General features: G+C 39.8%; 1 pseudogene; it reads right to left on the reverse strand.

Moving 5' to 3' along the window:
• The window catches only part of LOC116097918, a 16,352-nt pseudogene extending 13,362 nt beyond the window's left edge, over positions 1-2,990 (reverse strand).
• Between the last annotated feature and the right edge of the window lie 6,053 nt (positions 2,991-9,043).

A 9,043-nucleotide genomic window follows, 5' to 3' on the forward strand; every position in this document is an offset into this window, starting at 1 on the left:
GGCGGGATGCTGGGGATAGAGAGGGGCAATCCTGGGGCCTTCATGGAGTAGGCGGGATGCTGGGGATAGAGAGGGGCAGTCCTGGCTCAGCGGACACTTCGGTCACCTGTTGGCCTGCTACCTGTACAGGGGGCAGCACTCTGTGGCTGGCTCTGTTTGTCCAGAAGCTGCTGTCCAAGGAAAATTACAACACACTGGTGTTCCTACAGACTGCCCACACCATGTATTGGCTCATCACCCTCACTTGAGTAAATTTCCCCATAACCCCTTTACAGGGCAAGAAGCATTGTCTCCATTGTCGCTGCCTGAGGCTCTTCTTAGTCTATTTCATTGTATCTGATGTTACCTCTCCAGATGGTACAGGAATGTCACCTCCCACATTTGACCTAGAGAGGAGGTATCTAGAGGAAGGATTCTGTCTTTTCCCCCTAGTCAACAATTTGGCTTAAAGTCCACTTTTCCAAACCATTAATTAATGCTTTCTATAGCTCTTTCTTTTCCTGGGTACAGATTTTTTTTCCACCTAAGGGTCAGAAACAGAATGAAAAGGGGAGACGTGTTTCCCTTTATACAAAAAAAAAAAAAAAGTATTTTTAACGGAGGCATTTGCCAGATACCATTCATATAAACCAAAGTGCACTTCATTACAACAACCATCTCATTTTCTCTGTATTTTCTTTGCGTTATCCCTCCCATTACTTATTTTCAATGCACATTTTCTAGTTATACTGTATGTATTTTAAGTGATGTTTAGTTCTTTCTAGAATATGAAATTAGACACATACGTGGCTAGCTGTCTGCTCACTCCAAGCGTGAAAGCTCTATCAGCAACTCACTGGCCATCACTGGATCTCTGGGTTCATCACAGGTCCGACATCCAGTCTTCACTGACTTGCCACCCCCTTTGTTTTCATTTACTTTGGCATAAAAGGGTATCATGGCAGTTAACCTATCTCTGGGGTGTGTTCAGGTTTAATGAATGAACATGTATAATGCCTTCCGAGGGCCTCACATGAGATGCGCTGAAACTGCACGTTATTAGTGCTGCTGTTACAGTACCACCCTGGGAGCCTCTGCCTCTAAGCTGGCTTGAGACAGGAGGTCTCAGAAATAATAACAACTCTTTTCCCAGTGTGCCTCTCTCCCTCAAACCTCAGAGAACTTAAAGGCATTACCTTATTAATGTAAAGCTCAGCCTGAGATGGATGGAAATGACTACTGAATAGTTCTGTTTTCAGGTGGGAGACATCAAGGCAACATTTTGCATTTACATACAAGCTACCTGTAATGTGAACAACATTAAAGTTCTTAGAAGAAACACACCTTACCTCACTATTACTGTTCCAAACATGTAGCTTACACTAATACTACTGGGAACAGTGGGTTTGTCTGTTGTTGTTCAAGCATCTCAAGGTACTAATGAAGATCAACACACATTAACATATCAAGACGCCTAATGGTGATTATATACCTTTATTTAGCTATGACTTGTCTGCAGAGGTCAGCTAAAGAATGCTATTGTTCTTATTTTCATTTTTTGAAGATTTTTTTTTACTCTAGTGATCTCAACTATTGATAAAAGAATGAGTATACTTTATTTGTAGTTATATAGGCTATTGCTGAACTTTAAATGGCTAACAAGTTGTTACTTAATTATCACTACTCAATAGTCAAACAATTCAAATAATAACAGACTGTTAATAGATAAGAAATCATCAGCCCACAGTTAGCATGAGTTTGCCTATAACTTTGCCATTTGAAGGATGAAGAAGCCAGTGGTTAGAGTAACTAAAACATCCAGCCAACTTAAAAGTAGTTCAGTTGCAAGTCTAAAACCTTTTCTCTAGTTCAGATGTTCCACCTGTATACAGTAAGAACTGGGAAGGAATCCCTGGAAGGCATTTGGCCTTAGTATAGTGTTGTCTTCAATACCTAATGTGACGGTGCATGCTGAGTCCAGCTCCTTTACCATAAGGTTCTTTCAGCTCCTCTGCAGTTAGGTCCTGCAGCGACAGAGAAACCTGTTTCCTCTGAAGGCTCCAATAGCTTAATTCCTATTACCATAGTTGCTGGGAACGTTAAACTATTTCCACCTTAACTTTCATCCAACATTTTTATAAGCAATTTTTAAAGTAAATTCCATAATTCCACTGGCATTACATGCTGAGACTATGTTGGCTTTTCTGGGTTGTGTGTTCACACAAATATGTATTAGAAATAGAATAAGCCCCTGGGCTCTCTGTCCCTTCATTAAACCTCGGGCATTTAGCTTGACATCATTCTTTGGCATTTCATGTTCTTTTCTCACTCTTTTACCAATGCGTAATGGAAATACAGTTGTCAGCTACAAATTATCCAAACCCTGGAAATCTGATCTCTTATAACATCCTGCCTTCTCCATTGGATTCCCACCCAACCAAGCACATTCCTCATACCTCCATCCTTTAGCTAATGGGAAAGGAGCACAGAAGATCTCTGTGTCAGACATTTAGCTCAGTCTTAGGCCATTTACATTGACCGATTTCTTATGCTTCATGTAGAAGCAGGAAGAGCAGGTAATTTGTGGGCTGGTTTATGATGACGAATGTACTGGAAAGTTCCCTTCTGGACACCTGCACCCCCTCGCTCTGGCTTCAAACCATGAGATCTGATTTCTCCACTTTTAGTGTGCTGGCTTACAAATATTGTTATTGATCATAAAATTACCCCGCCTTTAAAATACAGCTCTGCTGCTTGATTCAAGTACTCTCTGCTGCCGTAAACTTTAGACTAATTCCTACCTCCTTGCCTTCCACTTGGTTCTTTTTTCCAGGCCTGCCATGAATTTCCTTGAACAAGTCTTTATTCACTTGTAAGAAAGAGGTGACTCAAAAAAAAAAAGGAAAAAGTGGGTTCATTTGTAAAATAGTATGTGATTACTTACTTGAGAATTTCCTACAATGTATTTTAATCATATTCACTACCTTCGACTCCTCCAGATCTACCCGCATGACCTTATCTGCTCAACTTGATGTTTTCTTTTGTGTCTTTTTTTTTAAGCTATCAAGTGAGGGTGCTTCATTGGATTGTCAGCCCAGAGGCTCACTAAATCATCACCTCTCAGGAAAGATTAGGCGTCGCTGCCAGCTTTACGTAGAGTGCTGCAACCTCATCTCTAGAGATCTGGAGTTAGAGAAGAGAGCTTCTCGTTGGGGTCCACCAGAAGTTGGCGGTGCAGACTTGGTCCCACCGCTCATTCATGTAATGACATCACGAAGTTGGCAGTGCAGACTTGGTCCCACCGCTCATTCATGTAATGACATCACGAAGTTGGCAGTGCGGACTTGGTCCCACCGCTCATTCATGTAATGACATCACGAAGTTGGCGGTGCAGACTTGGTCCCACCGCTCATTCATGTAATGACATCACGAAGTTGGCAATGCAGACTTGGTCCCACCGCTTCTCCACGTAATGACGTCACTTAGCTCTTCCCGGGGTCCTCGAAAGTCAAAGAGTCAGTTCAAATCTAGAGTCAGTTCACCCGACGGAAGGCACCAGTTACCTGCAGAGAGCAGTAGCCAACAGTCCCCATTTGCCAGAGCCCTTCCTGTTGTGTGTGTTGCGACAGTTTAGGCCAGGACTCACAGCTGGCTTTTAGTCCAAAGAAAAATAGTGAGGCCTCTATGTTGCGAAATGGATTTTGAGTTTCTCCTGGTATTAATCTCCATTCACACTAACCAAAACAGAGCACTCCAGGTTATTTTGAAGAACAAATCTCTTGATGAAACAATTAGAACAATTTCCTAGTAATCTGACCCCAACAAATAGGACTTCCCTGGGAATATTTTGAAAGTTGGCTTTTAACATCAATAATTAGGGTAAATTTACATTTTCCACACTGCTATTTTAAATCTAACTTGGGAGAATTTTTTAAAACCCTGACCTTTGAAAAAAAAATCTCTTGGAGCTCACTATCAATCACAATTTCAGCATGCTTAGTTACCAAAAAAGACCAAGAAAGAATAACTTACCATCACTCTTCATGTTAGCATGTGTCAGTTCTGACAGCCAGTGCTACCTATGTGATGGGGTGCTTGAAAAGATAAATTTGGTAACAATGTGTTTTCCCATGTTTTGAACACTGAAAAATGGTCTTTGATTTGCAGCTATAGATCTTGGTTGATGAACCTTGTATTGCTCTCAATGAAAAAAGGAGTAGTTAGTAATAATCAATGTAATTTTAAATTCCAGTGTTTTTATTTATCCCAGAGATCAATAACACTGTAGGAGCATTCCCTTCAATCAAAAACACTGTGGAGAAATTCTATTCATCTTTTTTAGCCATAACCATTTCTCAGTGCTAATGCTTAAATAACGTCAGCATGTATGAATTTGTTTGGGGTGTCCTTAAAGCAGGCTAATTCTGTTCCAGTTCAATGTCCTTGATTATACGGTACTCAGACAGAAGATTACAAAACACTAGAAACTATTCAAATGTCTTTGTGTTAATTAAATTGCCAGAAATTTTATCATGAAGCTCTAATGATTCCAAGGCTCTGCAGAATGTGGCTTCTTTAAAAGGAACAGGGCCCTGGAATGTGGCCTCCTTTGCTGACTTAGCAGGCTGCCAACAGCAGGGGGTTGGTGGGGGGCTGGAATCTGGGCAAAGCAAGCCCTTGGTACTAAGTGCATGGAGAGAGATTTGCAAAGAGTTTTGAAAACTCTATGCAGTATATCAGACCTTGCATCTGCTTAAATCGGGACAAAGTCTCCTACCTCTTTTTATTTCAAAGTCTCACACTGCTGTTTGAACCTGAAACACAACATTTCTCTCCACCTACCCAGTCTGCCATAATTCATTTCATGGACAGTATTTTAAGGATTCTTTTTTCCTCTTGATTTTTAATCATTATACTTTCTTTTCCAGTCTCTGAAATCTGAGAGGAAATGTCCCATGAACTTCGGAACCCTCCCACCAGGGAGAGTATTTGCCGCTAGCTTGCCTTTGCATGTGGGAAACTTTGGTTGCAATGTAATAATGAACAACATGAAATTTTTGGTGCAATAATGGCAGCCAGGACTGTTGAAAACATTCATGTCTTGTGAATGGCTTTCATGGTTTGCAATGAAATGTGTCTCCCCAGAGGTTTTAGTCTATCAATTGCCTCTTCTAATGAGCTATCTGAAGTAAAAGAGGCAGGAATGTCTCTCCATCTTACAAGGATCCTTCTTGCTTGACCTGCTACATTTTACACTTGAAATTTGAGGCTATGTACAACTTGCACACTTTTTTTTTTTAATCTGACACTACTAAGAGAATTGTCAAGACTTGACAAACCTTCCTATGAACTTCAGGAAATTTCATACTAGGCCTGAACCGGAAGCAGGTACATTTCAATACGTGTCAGATTTCCTTCTGGTTAGCTCACTCAGCTCTTTACCCAGGTGTAGTAAGGATTTCTTTCTTCAAGGTGAGGAGAAAGATTAGCTGGCCTCATATACTATCAAATAAAACATTTCTAAGGAAAGGAGTCCCTCTCAAATGTAGAAGTGGAGAAGTCATCTTCTAACACGTCATGCTCATCTGAACTCTTCATCTAACTAATGCCATTCTTATAAATATTGTAACATAGAAATATAGTATAAATAAATGTGAAGAGAGGTTTGCCTATGAACTTGGGAGACTGAAGCAGGAAGGCTGTGAGATTGAGGCCAGCCTGGACTACACAGCAAGTACCAAACCAGCCTGGGTTATATAGTTATACCCTGTCTCAAAAAGACAAAGAAAGAGGGAAAGGGATAGAGGAAAAAGGACGTTTAAACAGGAACTAAAGAAATCATGATCTAACAATGATAATGTCTTACAATCATGGCGTCCAAAAAAGAAGGGGAAGCAATAAAGACATTTAGAAGAAGTCCTCCACACATAGGCTTGCCGGTGTATAGACTGATGTAATGTATTGCCTGAAGAGCTCTGCAGTCACATACTCACCTCATAATGCTTCATGGATCTAGTTCAACCATTCTGTCTCATTTATTTTCCTTTTTTCCAATCATTGAAGTCTTTACACACCCAAGTAAACAATATTTCTTTTGTATGCATAAACGAAGCCCAGTCAGCCTCAGCAGCGTTGACACTCTACAACATTCAGTTTTTGTGGTGTGGTTCAATATTGTGTACTGCAGAACTTTTGATGGCATCTTTGTCTTCACACCACTAGATATGGAACCACACTACCCCTCAAACATATAGGTTGCAATGCATCTCTTAGCATTGTCAAATGTCCCTAGTAAGGCAAAAATCATCACAACTGACAGTCATTAAAATTTCACCTCTCCTATTGACAAATGGAACAGAATAGAGAACCCAGAAACAAAACAAACTCTCATGAGACATCTCTCTGTGTAGCCTAGACTGACCTGAAACTCATGACAATCCTCCTGTCTCAGCCTCCCAGAGTGCTACAGTTATAGATATAAGTCACCATAAGCACATACCTTTGGCAAAGGTATCAGAAACATACATTGGGGAAAAGGGTAACCTATTCAGCATAGAGAAACCCATTTTCCCATATATATAGAAGAATGAATTCATATCTGTATTTCTTACTCAATTACAAAATCAATTCAAAATAGATCAAAATCATAATGTAAGAACAGCAACTTAGAAACTGTTAGAGTAAAACACTTCAAGATGTATGCAGAGTCAAGGACTTTGTCGAAAGAACTGCACTAGCTCAAAGGTGACTGCAAGAACTGAGAAACGGGGTTTCTTTTATGCATCTAAACACTTCTGCATCGAGGAAAGAGTTACCCACACATAGACACAGCAAGCAAAACAAGAGAAAACTCTTTACTAGCTATACATCTGACAAGATATTACTATCTATAGTAGTTAAAAAACCGAAAATATTATACACTCCCCCAAAATTGTCCATCAGTAAAGGACAAGAGAATTGAACAAATTATTCCATAAAGATGAAGTGCAGGTGGCCACCAGGTTCAAGGAAATGTGGTCAGCCTCCTTAGCCACCTGAGACATGAAAATCAAATCGAAACTGAGATTCCACCACCTGTCAGGTTGGCTATCACTGAAAAGCAAACAAACAGAAGTGGAGATGTACCTCAGTTAATAGACTTCTTGCCTATCATACATAAAGCACTGTGGTCATTCCCTGGAACTTTATAACCACGTGTCATGGTGCACACCTGTAACCCCAGCATTTGGGAGGTAAATGCAGGATGATTAGAAAGAAGTTTAAGGCCAACCTGGACTTCATAGCAAGCTTCATAGCCTGAACTTCGTAGCAAGACTAGCCTGAGCTACATAAGCTCCTACATCTCATCCCAGAAAAACAAAAACAAAACGAAACAAAAATACCCAGAAATGCTGGTAAGGGTGCAAGTGAAGAGCAACTCTATTGTATGTCTACCTGCCTGCCTGCCTGCCCCCTCCCTCCCTCCTCCCTCCCTCCCCCCTCCCTCCCTTCCCCTTCTTTCTCCCTCTCTTTCTCTCTCTCTCCTCCCTCTCTCTATCTCTCTTAACATCCCCCAATACCATGAAAATAAGATCAATACCCTGCAAAGAGGAAACAGACTTGTTGGCAGTGGAAAAAGAGATATAATGAGTACATACTAATAAAAAATTAAGGATTTATCTGCCTATAAAAAATCCCCATGCTTTATGTCTCCAAATTCTGCATTTTATATGTTGGTATACATAGTCTATAAGTGTGCAATGACTCCACAGTACACCCAGGGAAAAATATATACAACCTATAGAAAGATTATACAAAAAGAAAAGCATCAGCAATAAAGAACATAATAGTAACAGCAGTGGCAGTAACAAAATAAATGCTAACGTGCAAACCTACTACTGAGGAGATGTTAGAGATACCTTAGAAAATATAAGCAGCTAATTTTAAAATAATTTCTGACAACCATCATGTGAAAATGGTGGCTCCCATACTTTACAAAATAATAAAGTTGTATTGGCTGATAAAGTATGCAGCAGTCAAGTGAGATTTTACATTTAAATTTAAATAAATGTTATAATTGAATGTTTGGTGTCACTAGTGCTCAGAGCTCCATGTCACCTCAGAACTAGCAAAGCAGACAGTACAGTTCATGAGTTATTTCATCATGTAAAACATTCTACTGCCCAAGTTGGCTATCCGGACTGCCCAGTAATGCTAGAAATTATAGCCAGGTAAGTTTCAATTTAATGTGTGAAAACATTTAGAAAATAGACCTTTGCAACAGTAATCCTCTCAAATAAGTTTAGACAGATGCCAAGAAAGAATTCCTGCTGCCTAGACCACTGTGTCAGATGAGCAGGCATCTCTAACCCAGGCTCAAAAGGGCTTATGTATGAGTTTTTATGAATTTTTATATAACTGGATTTTTTTTTACAATTTCTAAAACAACCCTGTTAAGTTAGGAGAAATAGTCATGTTTAAAACTTGGGACATTTTAAATATTACATGACTTATAGATCAAAATAATATTTACAAAATGAAGACTGCTTATTTAAAAATTTCCTATGTGGTAAGATCTGTCCGCGCCTTATCTGCCCTGGAGCAAAAGGCTTCTGTGATTTTACCCACATTCTCAAATAAATTCTAGCCACTTGTGAAGAATGAGCTTTGGTCGCATGCCATGATGGCTCATGCACTATCCAAGTTAAAGATTTGGCTGTGGATTATTTATAGGGAATGAAAAACAAGGGTTTAGCATGTGCAGAGCATGAGAAAACAATCAGAAAGAAAATTGAACGCTACGCTACCTTGACAAAGAAGATATTGGATTTAAATTTTTATCATTAGTATAGGGAAAGGGTGCATGCCACAATGGTCACATGCAAGTAAGAAGAGAATTTTCTAATGTCAGTTCTCTCCTACTGATGGAAACTCGGGTCAGAAGGCCGGCATTCATACAGAGGCCCTGTTGTGTCTGCGTTAGTGATTTCTGTTCACCAACATTGTGACATACCAGGCAGGATGCTTTCTTGGCATCTACCCAAACTCATTTCAGAGAATAACATTCTTTTTTTTTTAAACATGA

The sequence above is a fragment of the Mastomys coucha genome, unplaced genomic scaffold (assembly GCF_008632895.1).
Source record: "Mastomys coucha isolate ucsf_1 unplaced genomic scaffold, UCSF_Mcou_1 pScaffold2, whole genome shotgun sequence".
Lineage (NCBI taxonomy): Eukaryota > Metazoa > Chordata > Mammalia > Rodentia > Muridae > Mastomys > Mastomys coucha.